This window comes from Pleurodeles waltl, chromosome 11 (genome assembly GCF_031143425.1).
Source record: "Pleurodeles waltl isolate 20211129_DDA chromosome 11, aPleWal1.hap1.20221129, whole genome shotgun sequence".
Classification (NCBI taxonomy): Eukaryota; Metazoa; Chordata; class Amphibia; order Caudata; family Salamandridae; genus Pleurodeles; species Pleurodeles waltl.
The window spans coordinates 301864237-301882290 of NC_090450.1; positions in this window are offsets into that span (position 1 = coordinate 301864237).

Sequence of the window (18054 nt, forward strand, 5' to 3'; positions counted from 1 at the left end):
ATGATCTCACCAAATGATGGTCACTTAAGGGTGACCACCTCCTCCTCAAACATTACAAGCACTGCTTCCAGTAGAAAACTTTTGAGTGGTACCCTCATGCATTCTGAGTATTGTAGTCTTGTTTAACTTCCACTGAACTAACTTGATTAACACACTCAAAGTTAGTGATCTGTAGGTGGACTGTGAGGACTGGAGACAGAGGTTCATATTTACAAGGAGCTTGCACCGTTGCTGTGTCATTTGCTTTGATGCAGTGATGGTGCAGGATACTGAGTCATATCTACAAGGCCACACAAAGCCACTTTGTGTGGCTTTATATGGCCTTGTAGATATGGAGTAAGGCAACGCAGCACAAGTTGCTGCGTTACCTTACTTTGCGTCAGGGAGGCGTTTCCATGGGAGTTGCATGGGGGTTCCCATGCAACATCCATGGATTTGAAACATTCCAGATTTACATGTTTTTGTAAACCTGGTATTGAGGGAAAATTCTACGCCACCCCCTGGACCAGCGCAACAGGGAGAAATATCTTTATTTCTCCCCATTTTTTCCTCTTTCAATGTGTTCTGCATTCTGCAGCACGCAAAGAAAGAGGAAATCACCTCCATTGATTGTTTTTAGTGCAGGAAGCTGTCCCTTCCTGCACAAAAACAATTATCCCCACAAAGCAGGTGGTACACAGGTGCCTACACTGGCACATGACAGCAATTTCCTGTACCAGTTCAGGGTGAGTGGACAGAAATGTGCTGTATCTTGCAGATACAGTGCATTTTTGCCCTTTCCCGGAGGCGCAGCAAGGGACTTGCTACACTACCCTGCACCAAAGGGCCTTGTAAATATGGCCCAGAGTCTGCAAATACCGGGAATGAGAGCATCACCCCTAGTTACTTGCACACTATTCATCAATTCATCATATTCCCTTGTTCTCTGTGAGTATCTGCCCTTCACACTGTCATAACGGTTGTAGTTTTAACAAGTCAGCTTTCTGAACTTCAATGCAAAGAACCAGTTATCCCACAGAAATCGGCAAAGCAAGTACTGCCTCTTTATACTGTAGGTTAGGACTTCTCCCAGATATTACTGAGGGGCTAGTTTCTTACAGCTGTTTAGAACTAGCTAGGCGTGATGTCTTTTCTCAAAGATTGTCTTATCTTCGATTAGCAACAGGCATTTTGCTGCTTTTTTGATAAAGATATGAATAGCTTGTGGTTGAGCTCCGATGTCGATAAACTCTCAATGTCAAGCTGCTTTACTGAGGTGTCTGGGTAGTTTCATGTCGGCGAGCAGAGCTTCATTGTTATTTCCTCACATATATTGTAGTTAATGGTGTCTCTAGCCGCACTTCTTGTTTTGTGAAAAAAGTTGACATAGGCTGCACCTTACAAGAGACTGTTTGGGTAGGCCAAACTCCAGATTTATTTGTGCCAGTGAGGGGCAACTAGGAAGATTGAACATTTGCCTTTATATGCTCAATATAGAGTCATCCAAGACATTAGAGTCTCTGCCACGAAGTGCAACACTTCTATATGCTAATGTGGGGACCGCCTTAGTTCTGGCTACTTTTAACAGTGGGTTAAGCATATATATGTATTCAATTTGGTTGACAAAATCCAGAGTCCCAAGAAAAGAGCAGCCCCTTTCTGTCCTATTTCATCTTAATGTTTGAGAAAGGAACAGGAGACCCAAGTATTTATAAGTAACTGTTTCTTCAAGTTTGCTCCCTCTTAGTCCCCAGATTGCAACCTCCGTCAGGGATTTCTTACCTAGTATCATAATTTTGGTCTGTTTTTGATTGATTTGCAGCCCATTCTTAAGCGAGTAATCTTCAGTGGCTTTCAATATACCTACCCTAGTTCTGCTGAGCAGTACGATGTCATCAGCATATAGGAGGTTCGACAGTTGCATCGTCCCTATATGTGGAGCATGGGAGTTAATGGGAGAAAGTGTTGCTGAGAAATCGGCCATGAAGAGGTTGAATAAACTGGGGGCCAAAACTCAGTCCTGTTTTAGGCATCTGGTTGTTGGAATCCTCCTAGAGAGGCTTGATCCATTGCTCAGTTTGATCCTGACACAAGTATTGATGTACAGGTGCTCAATGGGTTTCAGAAGTTGTTTTGGAATTTGTCAGCTATTGAGTTTTCCCCAGAGCCTACTTCGATTGATTCTGTCAAATACTGCTTTGAAATCAATAAGGCAGAGGTATAATGGAAGATTTGCAGCCACTGAGGAATTGAGTGTGAGAGATAAAGCCATGATGTTGAGTTCCATGCCTGAATTGCATGTAAAACCCACAAATTGGTTTGGGATAATTATTGATTCTCGACCAGCCCAGTCAGTAAGATGTTCAAGGAGGACCCCGGCAAAATATTTTGCTTCGTTGTCCATAAGCGTGATCAATCAATAGCTTCTAGGGTCCGATTTATCCCCACCTTTGTGTATTGGAGAGATGATGGATCCCCACCAGGATCCCAGGATTGATTTGGCAGCCAGGGCATGATTGAAAAGGGGGGGCAAAGATTTCTGCTGACTTAGGCGGGTCTAATTTATAGATTGCCTGAGGGACCCCAATTGAACCGGGGACTCCTGCTTTCTCCACCTAACTATTAATTATTGGATTCCTGCCCAGGTGGTGTTGTATTCACTAGCGGCATTATTGGCATTGTGAGGGTCTGAGTCGTCAGTCTGGATGAGCCAACCTAAGACTCTGGGGGGAGCGTGGTCCTCTTCACATTTGTTTTTTGTGAAAATGATCTTTCAAGAAAAACGCCCAGTCAGCCTCCAAGATATTTGAATCCAATTTGGGGCCATGTGGATTCTTCAGGGCATTTACCGTGTTCCAGAATGTACAAGCGTTTTTGTGTTTGATATCCCAGACAAGTTTGTCCCAGAATTTCTCTGTGTGTTGCCTCCTGATTCCCAATACAGGCTGTTTCAACTTTTGTTTCACTTGTCTCAGCTTGGTGGGATACCGTTTTTGTTCAGGAAATTGACAGACCAGCCAGAGTGCTTGGTTGACATTTCTCAACTTTCTTTTAGACTTTGTGAGGTGTATGACTTCTTTCTGGCAAGTGGGATTGTGTTCCTAATAATGTTGGCATTTCTAGCAAATTGCTGGGTGTTTGAGTGAATAAAATCCTCCCTTTTGACTTTGGCTGACCCTTCTGATCTTAGGGAGACTTTTAAGTGCTTGTCTGCTTCCTGGGCCAGAGAACCTAGAGAGGCGGATGTCCATTTGATTCTTTTTAGCTAGCACAGGTGTTCAGAGCCAGCAGGTTCAGCGTTGCCCATGTTTACTGCTGGAGTAAGGGTGAAGACCACTTCCTGCGGTAGGTGATCACTTTCAGACCTTAGACCCAGTTTAAAGGAAAGTACCATTTGCATAACTAATAAGGAGACCTAAGAAAAGTCTATTAGTGAGTTGCCATTTGTGGCATGAAACAATAAGGAAGGTGGCATATCTGCACTGAACCGGACATTTAGAGCTCTGAGCCCTAGGTGCTATAAGGAGCCCAGTAAAGCTGTTCCTGTTTTGTTACTTTTTGCTGCCTTTATCAGTGATTGTTCTGGGATGAACTACTGATGTTACTGAGCTTCAATGACCTCTTTGGTTTCAAACCCTCCTAAAAGATTCATGTTGAAGTCTCCTGTTACTATTAGTAGGAGGAGCGGGTAAGAGCAGGCCAGCTGAGTGATGTGATCTACAAGTAGTTTGGACATTGCCTCCTGGTTTTTCTGTTTTGAGGGCTTATAGATGTTAACTAAGATGAACCCATGCTCTTTCCTTCTGTGCAGAAAAGTCAGGAGCACTGTGAGAAATTTATCAGCATCAAAAGAGAGAACCTTAGAGTTGGCATTAAGGGTGGTTGACAGGTAAACCCTAAGACCCCCTTTCCCACTGCCAAATTTGCCTTCCTTAACAGTGGCAAGAAAGGATGGGAGTAACCCGATATAGAGATTGGTTCCAAGGCCCAACGGTAGACCAGTAACCGGAAATCCCTGAAGGTAGTTGAGTGTTTCGGGGTCTTCCATCTTGTCCTTTAGACCTTGAATATTCCAAGAACAAAGACTTAAGTAGGGACACTCGCAAGACTCTTTGCCCCCTGGGTTAGAGATTCAATTTATTACTTGCTTCTGGTTGAGAGTTTGGGCTACCCACCACCAGTCGTCTCTCTCATAGCTATCTTTCTGTTTAAGTACATGATGTGCCAAGCACTCCCTGTGGCACTGGAGGCTTTACCCGGAGGTGGGCTCCTTGCACCCTGTAGGACCATGTAGGGGGCCACAGACGGCCTTGCATCGTTATGCAATGCACCTTTTTGTAGCCTTCGTGGGTCTGGATTTCCAAGGTCTAGTGTCCCTTCCAAGTTAATTCCCCACTTCTTGAAATGTTTACTTTCCTTGAGAACTGCCTCAGCCAAATTAGCAGACTGCCAGGTGACTTTGGTCATTTTGTTGACTTTCCCTGGCTCACGCTCTATAAATTCCACTGATTCAATCATTTCTGAGGTGATCTCAGTTAGGCCTGGAATCTGCTCTAGGAGTTTTAATATGTTTCCCTGATTGAGTGTTCATGTTCCCAAGTGATCCTTACACTGGGTGGAATAGGATTGTGCAGAACTGTCCCTCCCGAGGAGTGTACTTAGTGTGACTCTCTTTTGTGCTGGAATTTTCCTCCTCACCAAAAGGAGAAGACAGATACTAGTGATTGTCTGAAAAGTGATTTAGATGATTGCGTTGGGGTCAGAACTAGTCATCCTCTTGACCAAGGGCAGAGATTCCAGATGTAGAGTGGCCGGGGAAGTCTGCCTCACATCATTCTTCGGGGACAGCTGTTCAGGCTCATGAGCGTGTGGCGCCCCATCCATATGGGGGTAGACAATTGTGACCCTTTCCGGAGAGAGTTACCTTGTGTTTCTGTCATTTCTTGGAAATCACCGGCTGCCCTCAGCCGAGAAGGGAAGTTGCTCTGCGCCGGATTGTCCTGCCACTTGACTTCGGGAGAAGAGCCTCCTTGGAGCTGATGTTGAGGGTGAACATTCCTTATCTGAATTGTTCTCTCAGAGCTGCGTTTCCTCCCGTTAATTGCTTGGTTTCGATGGAGTAGACTAGGCTAGGTTTGGCTTTGGTTCATACTTTATGGACTGTGTCGCATCTAGGCCTGCCCCGTCACTGGTTGATTAAACATTGCCCATGGTCTTACATCCATGGTCAATCCAATTGGATGTCAAGTAGGATTGCAGCCACGTGGTTTAGGGATAATTTTTAATATGTGATTTCCTCTTCTGGGTCCTTTTGGACTTTGCTTTCTTCACTATCTGCGTTGGTTGGTCTGTTATATTATCCTTGCTCTTTATGCTTGTGTTTGGTGCTGCTTTCAAGTTACATGGTGGTGCAGCCCACCCCTCTCCATGGGTGTTAAGGATTCTTCTCAGAGAGGGAAGGTCCTGGCCATTTGTGGCCACTTTTCCAGGTGAGATGCTCCTTGTTTTAGACTTGCTGTCTTGCTTAGCGCCATGTGCACTGCTGCAGCCTCCCTGTGAGTGGATAGGGATTGTGAGAGCGCCCTTCCTGTCTTACACCCACCAAGTACTTTTGGTAGCTGGCTTAGTTTATGTAGAATTGAGGAGCAACAGCATTTGGGGATGAGTTTGCTGTTTTCTTCTTGAGCTTTCTTGATGAGGTTGTTCAGTTCTACAATGCCCTTGTCAATCCCAGCCACATAGACTACCACAGAAATCAGGATCTTGACTTGCAAGCCCTTCTTAGCTGAGTGATAAATGAGTGCATCAGCCTTTGTCTGGATGGTCTTAAGCATTGCTGGTCAAGCGCTTTCGCCTGCTCGGCTTGGGGTCCTGCTACTAGTGTTGGGAGAGAGACTTCAGAGATTATGGTGTGGGTCTGAGGTGCCAGGGGTGCAGGATTCTTGATATACAGTTAGACACAATGGGGGTTATTCTAACTTTGGAGGAGTGTTAATCCATCCCAAAAGTGACGGTAAAGTGACGGATATACCACCAGCCGTATTACGAGTTCCATAGGATATAATGGACTCGTAATACGGCTGGTGGTAAATCCGTCACTTTTCCGTCACTTTTGGGACGGATTAACACCTCCTCCAAAGTTAGAATAACCCCCTAATTTCCCTTCTCTGATGTATATGAGGCAAGGACTTCATTCCTTTATTCCTGTGTTAAACCGTCGAAGCGGACCCCTGTTTTAGGTTCGGCTTCGGTCCGGCAATTTCCTAGTTTATCAGGTCCAATTCAGCATTTGGTTGCGATAGAAATTCACTGTGCTCCAATTTGCTATTTTTTTGGTGCAAGAATAGGTTTCTCATAATTGGCTAGTCCTGCTAGAATTCCAGCTTTCCTGAACTGATATGTTGTCTGCCTGGGGATCCTACCCCTCCTGTGGGATTGAATTAGACTGAGTGACTTTATCCCAGTTATGTTCCACTTCTAGCGCAGAAGTTCCTTCATGTAGCCAGCTGTCTGAGGATCCTCCTTTTGTCGCCACCCCAACTTTGTTGCCTTCATCTTTAATGTGTTTAGATTGAATTTGAAATTGACGGTTTCTTTAATTGGTCCCCTCTGGGATTACTTTATGGCTAACTTCGTGCATGGGAGAGCCAGTTGCAGTGCCAGTTGCTGTGCCACTAGGTGTCATCTCTGTTTCATCCAATGCCAAGGGAGCCAAGAGTTGTTGTATTTAAGGACTGCCATTTGGAAGTGAAGATGAAGATTGCAGCTTTAGTTCAATTATTACCATGGGTGTTTATAGGACTAGGAGACCAGAGCTCGACACAGTAGCCAAGTAGATGGCGACTCCTCCGTCTTTCAGGAACTTAAATGTTGTTGTTATTTTAGGTTGACTGCTGATCCCTGTTGTACCTGTTGAAGGATCTATTTGAGAGCCGGTGATCTGGATATCCACCAAGGGAGGGTCACTGAGGAGTACCTTCTTTTTTCTGCTGTGGTGCACCGGGACTTCCTTGGCCTCTTTGACCTCATTTCCACTGGCGTCTGATCATCTGTTGTAACAGTAGAACGTTGTCACAATTTAGTTTAATTAGATAAGGTTTTTTGCTGAGGCTCAAGTGAGTGGGGCTCACCAAGCGCCCTGCAAGCCACATGCAGCGCTACCCAAGCAGCTTCCGCAGAGTGCTCGGGCACACACTCACAGAAGCTTACTAAAGCCATCACACTCACCAGAGCCAAGAGCCAAGTTACTTCTGCTGGATTACTTTGCCAAATTACTTGTCAAATTACTTGCCAAATTGCTTGTTGCTGAATTGCCGCAGGGGTTGCTTCAGTTAGATACTGAATGCTAGTGCTGGACTCTAGTTATTGGATGCTAGCTGCAATGCTGCCGGCCTGTTGTGCTTCTGTATTGGTGTGTTACTGATGACCCAGGGAGTGGAAGACTGGTGGAAAGCTGGCTGGCTAGCTGGACTGTAACTTCAGCTGTAGCTGTTAAATGACAGCTTGACTGCTGCTGCTTTGACTGCTAATTATTTGGTCTTGAAGGCTTGCTCTTGGAACTCTGGGCTTGAGGACTGGTGGGTTGATAGGGCTGGTGGGCTGCTAGGCTAGCAGCAAGGGTAGGCAGGGTCCAATGTTAAGTGTCAAGCACAGAGAGATCCTCTTACTTGAAGTCAAGGTGGAGTAAAGGCCCCTTCACAAATAGTCATGCAAGTGTCTATATGAGCATCTGTGCAAGGAGCTGTGTAATGTTTTCTTATTATTTGGAACAGTCTTTCTCTATCCCTCGCTATGTTTCTCAGTCCGTCAGTCTCTCAGTCTTTCAGACTTTAAGAACTTTCCACACCTTTCCGTGTCGAGATACAGGTGTGCCAAGATTCAGCAGCAGCACAAATGCAGCACAAATGCAGCAGCAAAGAGTTTGGCAGCAGGTGGTAACAAGTGGTGAGTAAAAAAGTCCTACTCATAGCCTTTTCCAGCCATGGCTACCGGCCCAGCCTTCTCCTTCTCTTGGTGCAGTGGTGCAGAGATGTCCAGGAGCGGCGTCCGGAACAGGTGGCTGTGCCCCCACCCCGGTCCTCCAGCCCTCTGCTGACCTCCTGCAGCCTCAATGCCTGACAGTCACCACAAGCAGGTGGGTAGTCAGCCAGGGGGGGCAAGCGCAGCAATGGGAGCGAGGCAGGGCAAGGGTAGGTGCTAGGGGACTCGCCCTCAGTAGGTGCGGGGGCTGAGGAGCTGTATGTAAACCTGTGTGAGCCTGCTGTGGCTGCAGCAGGACCTCGGCGGTCCGACTGGAGAGTGGCAGGAGGCAGATGGCAGACAGATGGCGAAAAGTGAGAGACGAGTGGACAAGCTTGCAGAACTCAGCCACCACATCACCTATGCTCCGCTACCTCCGCTGCCTCTGCTTGCTTGCTTCTGCATATACATGTATTTATGTATGTACAAGTACTGAAATGTTTGGTCTTATATGGCTCTTTCTACCATTCATATTGTTTGTAGTCACTAGTACCACTTAGGGTCCTGTAATTCTAATATGGCCATTATATGGAGTTATAACTCCTGTGTGAATTACAGGGTCCTCTGGAATACCGGGAATCCAATGAAACTTACTCTGACATTTCAGCTGTTGAAAGCAGCTAAAATATCCATCTGAAGCTCCAGGGAGGGGTTAGGAACTATCAGAAGAAATGTGTGTGAAACTACACATTTTGCTAGTAATTTCTCACTCTTCCTGAAACTCCCACTCATAAGACCTGGTATTGAGTATTAGTAACTCCTGGGTGCACAGGTTCTGGGTCAACTTCAGTGACCTACTAATAAGGCACTTAGGGTCTCATTTATAAGGAACTGGTGCATCGGCTCCGATGTACCAGTTTCCGTGTGTCACCCTGCACCACCCCTTACGACACCATGGTAGCGCTGTATTTATAATACAGTGCACCATGATGCTTGTTAGCACAACTGCATCAAACTTTTTAATGCAGGTGTAGCGCTTTGCTGGACTAGTGTCAAAAATCTTAACGCTGGTCCAGCAAAGCTCAGGGGAGGCCCATTGAAAAGAGTCTAGCATCAGTTTAAAGCCTGTCTTGTCTTGTAGATTTCACTGCACCATTTTTATTGGCTTCCCTGTGGGGGAGGTACAATGTGGAGCAAGGGTTTACAAACTGGTGCAATGGTGACATTGCACAAGTTTGTAAATATGGCACAAGGTGGGGGACTTTTTTGCGGCACCGTATTGTAAAAAAATGAAATGACAATACGGCAGCATGGGGGCCTGTAAATGAGCCCCTATGTTTGTTACTTTTGGTTATTCTCCTTCATTTTAGATTACAGAAGCAAGAAGCATATCTGTAGCTGTGAGTTTAAAGTTGTAAATTTGAAATTAATATGGTTGGACAATAGAGTTTATTGTTCCAGGTTATAAGAAAATTTGGCTCAGATTTATGTGGGCCTTCTCCATTCCAACACCACATTGGTGTCATATTTTTATGCAAATGTGGCATTGGAAGGCCAAAACACTGCACCATATTTACAAATCGACACAATGTTTGCATTGTGCCGTTTTTTAACCCCTTGCACCACATTGTGCCTGCGGCAGCGCTGGGAGGAGCAAAAAAATGTCACGAGAACGCAATCGAAGAGATTTCTTTACGTCATATTTATAGGTGTTTTTTAACACCTGCTAAGAGTAGGCGCTAAAAAGAGGCTCCCATTGTGTTCGATGCGCCTCTGAGTGCTTTGCAGGATTAGTGTCATTATTTTTCACGCTAATCCTGCAAAGCGCCAAACTAGCATAAAAAATTATGACGTTAGTGCCCCTGACTACTGCCATGGTGTGCTGTATTTTAAATACGGCGCACACATGGTGGCATTAGCAGGGCACAAAGGGGTGCAAGCATAGTGGTGCTGCACTAGGTGCAGCGCCACTTTTCATAAATCTGCCCCTTTATGATTAGCACTGTTCTAGTTTATTATTATTAAAAGTATCTAACGCATTTGAAGTTCATGAAGGTGACACAAAATCAAACAAAATAAATGAAATGTTGATACTACTTTTCAGATTCTAGTGACACAGTCTTACCTCATTTCTTGCTCCAACAGAAGCTACCAAGGTGCATATTTGCTAGAAAGTAGTGCAGTGCGGCGCTGCATCAAAAATGGCAGCACCACGCTGCGTCACTTTAGAAACACAGGGATGCACAATATTTACAAAACTACAGTGCACCTCTGTGTTTCCCATAGTGCTGGCGCTAAATTTAGCGGCCAGCGCCAACACAGGCCTCCTTGCACCATAGTGCAAGGGTGTCTGCGTTGAAGTGAATGATTGTTTATGTGCAGGAAGGTGTACCTTCCTGCACATACACAATCTACAAATGGTGATTGGGCGCTTCTATGTGTACTGCAGAATGCAGCACACATAAAAGTATCAAATCATCATTTTTGAATGATTGTTTGTGTGCAGGAAGTGACACCTTCCTGCACATAAACAATCATTCATGGTGTTTTGCTTTTTCTATGCATGTTGCAGAATGCAGTTTTTGGCGCTGCCTCAGATTTGTGATTTCTTATAAATCTAGGCAGTGTCAAAAACAATGGGTGTTGAGGTGGAACACCCACAGCAACACCCATTGCACTCCCCTCTGCCACAGAAAACTACGTTAGAGAAGCCCATATTTACAAGGCAGCTTTATACCACAAAAAGTGGCTTAGCTCCGCCTTGTAAATATAATGCAGTGCACAGCGTCATTATAGCATCACTAGACGTGAAGATCCGGAGGCGCTAGCGACTTGTAAATATGCACCTAATTGTATGCCAGATCACACTTGAATCAATGTTTAGCAAGAGTAAGCATGGAGATTTAAATGTACGGGTGATAACTAAAATAATGTCATGCTTGTTAAAAAATAACCAGTAGTCTCTGTAATTGAGAGTCTCACCTGCCACTGATCTGCTGCAAAAAGTTGAGAGGTATCAAATTTATCAAGATGTATTTGCCAAAATTATTCTGTTAGAAAACAAGTGATGGACCCAGTCATATAGATTCAGGCTGATGTTGAGATGGGTCCAATAAAGGATATTAGGTTCCTCATCTTCTCACATTGATCCTGTGCTGCAGAGCCCGTTTCTTTAAAGTCTCTATTGTCCAGGACTGGGTAAATCCCGGTTGTTGGAGAAATCGTGACACACCTGCAAGAAAGCAGTACCTTATCTTACCGAATTTACCTATAGGCTAATTTCAAGAACAACTACAATGAGTGCTCTAGGGTAGGTGTCTCTATAAAATATTGCACTGTAATACTTTTCTTATTAAAGAATGAAAGCCCACCCTTGCCCATGGGTTGCATAGACCTCCTAACCCTTTGGGAAATAACAGAGGAGAAAGAAATACAATTAAGTGATCTGTGACAGCTACCACCTGATGGACCTAAAATCTTTCCTACTGACATCAGTCCGTAGGTTCTGTAAGACTAGGGGATTCGTTTGACCCGATAGGAAAGTCAATATGTTTCTGAACTTTTCCAAGACCTGCAAAAATCTGTTTTCTGCATTCATCAGGAAGGAATCTCGAGATTATTTAGCAAAATTGTAGGAATCCAGTTCATTCTCATTCTGATTAATATCCATAATTTGAACAATATGTATCATGATAAATAAAAGAAAGTAGACTCAACAATTCTGAATGAAACAGTGAAGATATTGGGACATAATCAAAGTTGCACCTCTAAATTCTCAGGGATCTTGCTGTAAGGTGTTTCTGACTGTGAATATTGGAATAGAGGCACTCAGGGCCGGAATTACAAGGCCCTTGTGCCCCTATGGCCACATTTGTGGCAATTTCTTGCAGCAAATGTGATGCTAATGGGCCACTACCGTAGCAACATATTTACAAGGTGGCGCAAACTAAGTTTGTGCCACCTTGTAAACCCTTTGCACCACATCATGTCATGCATAATATATGCTTGATGTATGCAAAGGGGGCGTTCCCTTGTTAGAGGGTCACTAAAAATGGCACAATGGAATTTTCCAGTGTGCCATTTCTAGCATCATTTTTAATGGCTACTTAAAGCAGGCATTACAATGAGGTTCCCATTGAATTCATTTGGCCTCTTAACACTATACTGGATTAGCATCATTTTTTAATGCTAATCATGTATAGCATTAGAATAGCATCAAATAAATGACTCTATTGTCCCTAACATGCACCATGGTGCGCCGAATTGTAAATACAGTGCTCTTAAGGTGGCGTTACGGGACGAAAGGGAGCCGCAAGAAAAGTGTCACATCACTAGTGATGTGCTACTTTCTTGTAAATAGGGCCCTCAATTTGGCAAAACTATTCTCTTTAATGAGCCATCCGTAAGCCATCTGTAAAGCAGGTGTGTGTCATGACCAGGATACATCAAAATGGTGTAGTCTCTCACCAAGTGCTAATTTGTCTTCACAGGGTCTATTGGTGGTTGTTCTTTAATTCAATGTGTTTCTAAAACAAAAGTGTGTCCTCTCGAAATCACTAAGCAAAGCGGTATTGCACACAATTGTTAAGAGAAAATGATATGGATCAAGCGAATGCCATAAATATCACTGAAACAGTTGTTCATCTACTTCATTGATTTATTTATAAAATGGGTGAACAGCTTGTTCCATTAATAAATGATTTCAAGTTAGATCCTACCTCTTTGGGTCACAGTGCTGGAGTCACCATGCAGTGTGTGAGGAAATAGAGGCAGGAGGAGATTGTAACCTTACATGATTTTTAGTCCGGTGGGCTAATTCATGTCATGATGCCAAGAATGGCTAGGTGGCATGACATCTAAATAATATGCAGGGTATCCGAATTTGTAGACCTCTGACTGGAGTCTTCAGTCAGAGGTGAAACATCGGCCCATATTTATACTCTGTTTGCGCCAGATTTGCGTAATTTTTGTTTTACACAAATCCGGCGTAAACCTAACTCCAAATTTATATTTTGACGATAGACCCTTGTAACTCCAAAATATTGGAGTTAACATAATTTTTTGCCTGCGGAAAACTACCTTGCGTCAATGAGATGCAAGGTAGGCAAATGACTCTAAGGCCCTTGCACCTTATGTATCCTCCCGTGCAAAAATCACACACGGGAGGAGGAGGGCCTTGAATATTAGCACTAAGTCTGCTTAGCGCTATTGTTTAATGCCTTGGTATAGGCAGGCGTTGGGGGACTTGTGGGCCATTTTCCATGGTCAGAGACCATGACCCACAGGTGCCCTTCCCTGCACCCAGGGACACCCCCACCCACACTTGGAGGACACCTAAGGATGGGGGGACCAATCCCAAGTAAGGCCAGGTAAGTTTTTTTATTTTTTTTCAAATTGCCACAGGGGGGCCTAACTTTGGCCCCCCTACATGGCACTGTGCTGTGGGCATGACTCCTGTCTTTACTAAGACAGGAGTTATGTCCATGGGGGTTGTGCATAAAAAAAAATGAGGCTAGTCAGGTTAGAGTCTTTTTTTACTCTAACCTGACTAGCACCATTCTTTCCTGCAACCTCCAGTTTGCCCTACGCCTCCCCTACCCGGTTAGCTTCATTTATTTTTACGCTAACCGGGCCTTAGCGCTGGCTTGCACCATTCCTTAAATATGGGGCTCGGCTGGCGTCCTGGAATGGCTCTAGCCGGCGCTATACTTTTTTACGCAAACCTGCAGGTTTGTGTCAAAAAGTATAAATCTGGGCCTTCATATCTCTAAAGTCTTCTGTATCACCTGGCTCATGCTAGATCTTGTGTAATAAGTAAGCAACAAAGCAGGTATGGAAGGTCACCTACCATATTATCATATACCTGCAAAATAATGTACAGAAAGGTGGCGACACCCTGTATGGGGTTGTGGTACCCTGGATAGAGTACATACAAACTGCAGGCAATAAACTGCCTGGAAATTGTAGTTCATTCAATGAAATCAACACAGATGTCCCCACCACTGTCCCAAGGAAAGCAGCCTGTCAACTGACAAACATGGAAGAGTCAGCCTCGGCATTGGAACATCCGAAAGGCAACCTTCCATAAAGGTGCACTGCAAGTATGAATTAGAACATAACACACATCTTCCCCTTTAACAATACAGCTAAGATCAAACAACATAAGGTTACAAAAATATGCTGCCCAACAAGAAACATGTTAATACATCACATTACTGGCTTAGAAGTTTGGGTCTGACAATGTTCCTTCTAGGCCTGTGACCACTTGCCCCCTGGTCTTGCCCCTCATCCAACTGTCCATTGTCACCCCGCTCGCCAGTTCCACACATCACACTCATGTAACGCCATCCTTCCCCGAACACTCTCAACCAAACCCACATTGCGAACATTATCACCTACAATCGTAGAAAACTCCTGTACTTCACCTCTTTCACCTCTTCCACAATAACCACCCTAACTTTACCCACTTCTAGGATGAACACCTGCATGAGGATTGTCAGGAACCCCATCAGGCTCCCCAGTGACTTTCACCACATTTCTTTTGTTCCACCACTTCCCATTTTCCAACATGATAGTGTGTTTTGAAACTCTGATGGCCTTTGAAGCCAGATAAAATCTAGACCGCCCACAACTTTTCCTTTGAGGTCTCTTCACTCTCACTCTTTCCCCCACACAAAATTGCACATCCAAAACCCTTTTCAGGCTGTTGTATCTTATTTTACTTCTAGCTTGCAACTTCTCCACTCTATTTTTAACTTGCCCAATATTTGAAACAGACACATCCTTCATTGTTTCCTGGACAACCCACACAGAAGCCAACTCATTGCAAGAGTGTTTACCCTTTAATAAAACTAAAGGGGCAACGCCCGTTGTAGAATGTGGAGTGTTGTGATAACACCAAATCCTTTCAGCCTCCAACTCTTGAACACACCTCCCAATGTGAATGGCCAATTGTATTGTTTCCTTGAAAATCCTATTCACTTGCTCCACCAGACCATTCCCTTGTGGACCACATAAAGCAGTAGTTAGATGCTTAATATTGTACCCCTTCAAAAATTCAATCATTCGATGCGACACAAATTGGACACCATTGTCCGTACCCAGAAACTTAGGAATTTCCTCACAATGAAAAATCTCTTTCAAGAACTCAATTACATTAATTGTGTTTGGCTCTCTCAAACATTTGTAAGAAATCCATTTAGAATGATAGTCCACAGCAACCAGCACATACCTCTTGCCCTCATTCTGATCCCCAATAGGACCAATGAAATCAAAACCTAGGTTTTCCCAAGGATATCGTACTGGACTTAACGGCACCTCCCTCGTATGTAAGCTCTTGTCAGCCCCTCTGCACTGCTTACAATTCTTGACTGTCATCTCCATCTCAGAATCCATGCCCAGCCACCAATAACACAAACGCAACAGTTTCCTTGTGCCAGTAATCCCTACAAGTCCTTTGTGAGCCAAATTAATCAATCTGTTTCTTAACTCGCTAGGCGGAACCAAATGCTCCCCTCTCATCACCAGATTATCTTCCACATTCAATTTATCTTTCACCTTACATAATGGGTTAATCTCCTCAGCTACACAATTGTCTCCAGGCTAACCTTCACAAACATACTTCTTAACAAGTGAGAGAGAATTGTCCTTGATCACCGCTTCTTTCCAGGACTGTCTGGAAATAACCCCTTCCAAAACAAACACTCCATCAATCATCCCTACAACAACATCTTCCTCCTCTGCTTCCTTCTCTTCACTCGTATTGGGTACCGGACATCTAGAAAGAAAATCTGCCCTGCAATTTATTTCCCCCAGCTATATGTTTCATTTTCCTATTGAATTAGCACAATCTAGCCAACAATCTGGTCAACCTGGGACTGGTGTTCTTTAAAACCTTATCATTCCATAAGTATGCTAAAAGATTATGATCTGCGACTACAGTAAACTCTCGCCCCCACAAATAAGTCAAAAAATGGTTAGAACCCCAGACATAATCCAAATCCTCTCTCTCCATTGTGCTGTAATTCTTTTCAGCCTTAGAAAGACGCCTAGATACAAATGCAATAGTATGTTCCCTGCCTTCAACCATCTGGCTCAGTATGGCACCCAAACCTATACCACTGGTATCCACCGTAATGATGGAATGTACATCAGCTCTGAGAGGTTGAAGAGCAAGAGCATCTATTGTAAAAGCTTTAAGTGTAGACAACACTTGCACCTTCTCTTCCTTCCACTTAAACTTTGCCCCACTGCTCATAAGCTTTTGCATAGGTTCAGTCTGACAAGCAAAATTCTGCATAAACCGTGAGTAATACTCACAAAGACACAAAAAAAGGTCTCAATTGGTCTTTATCTTTGGGAGAAGGTGAATTTTCAATTGCACTTAATAAATCTTCCTTAGGTAAAATTCTCTTGGCAGAAATTCTGTGCCCCAAGTAATCTACAGACTGAACCATACATTTTACACTTTTCTTTCTTTGCTGTAATCCCATGATCCTCCAGAATTCCTAACACCTTATCAAGTTTGTGTACATGCTCTTGAACTGACTCAGAACATTTAGAATATCATCTTGCTAAGCCAAGACACTGCATTCATCACCCAGAAGGTGATACATGAGCTTCTGGAAAAAGAATGCTGCTGAAGCCAACCCAAATGGCATATGTAAGAAATTGTAAGCACCACATGATGTGACAAAAGTTGTGAGATAACGAGATTCTTTGCTCAGCTCAACTTGGTGATAGGCAGATTTGTGGATCAATTGAAGAAAATACTTTTGTACTCCCCAATTGTGCCAGCATATCCTGAATTGTGGACCAAGGGAAACAGTCCACCAAAATATTCTTGTTTAAGGATCTCAAATCCATGCATAATCTCAAATCTACTGTTTTCTTAATTGTCACGACAATAGGTGAAACCCATTGAGATGAGTCAACTGGCTCAGTGACCCCTTCAATACACAATTCATGCAAGTGTTCCTTAAGCTTCTAATGCTCAGCGGCACATTACGCACCTTATGTACAACAGGAACAGCATCAGGTTTAAGCACAACTTTATGCTCATAACCTTTAATCAAACCCAGTTGTCTCTGAATATGGTGTTATGTTTGTCTAGAACTTCTTGTAAAGAATCCAATTTTATATCAATCTTCTCAACTAAGGTAATTGGGTGGTCCGTGCCTGGCTTAAGTACCATTCCAAACTGCCCTTGGTCTCTCCACCCCAAAATATTGTAACCTTTTTTTGCCACATTAATTTTCGTATTAATGGTTTTATGATGGTATTTGATCAACTCATTAAGATAACCCATCATGTCTATTTCCTGACCATCAAAAGCAACCCTCTTCATGTCAGGCAGTAGTAAAGCAAACATCTTCTAATTCAAATAATAATTCTCATCTAAAACTATGGTTATAGGTGAGGCAGAATCCAACGTCAAACCTAACATGACATCCACAATTTTGATTTCACAAACTGGATCTTTTGATGATTTACCAACAGTGTGAAGGTTAGAGACAGCGTCAACAACTAAAACACACCTTCTCATAGAATCAACTTCATCGTCATCTACCTGCCGTGAAGGTTGTTGTTGTTCCGCCAACATAATTTTTTTGAGACTGCTTACACACTCGTACAAAATGACCAGCTTTCTTACACTTCATGCATATTTTCCAATTGCAGGACATTTTGTTGCATTAGCTGCATGTGACTTAGAGCCACACCTAACACAGGACATACTTTTTATATTATTTGTCTTTTTATCAGACAGTGCAAAGAGGACATACTTTTTATATTATTTTTCTTTCTATCAAACAGTGCAGACATAGATACTTTTACTTTTAGGCAATGCCATGTTCACATTCTCTACCAGATTAATTTTAGTCTTGCTCAACTATTTTAATGCGATTTAAGACCGTTCAATGTCTCTGGTTATCTCTAAAGTTTCATTCAATGTAAGGTTTCTACAACATAGGATTTTTTCTTTTATTCTTGAGTCATAACAATTCACCACTGATTGATCCCTGAGCTATTGTTCCAATGGACCTAAAAACCCACAGGTAGAAGCTAACACCCTAAGCTCCACTATAAAATTGTCAATTGACCCATGTTGAAACTGTT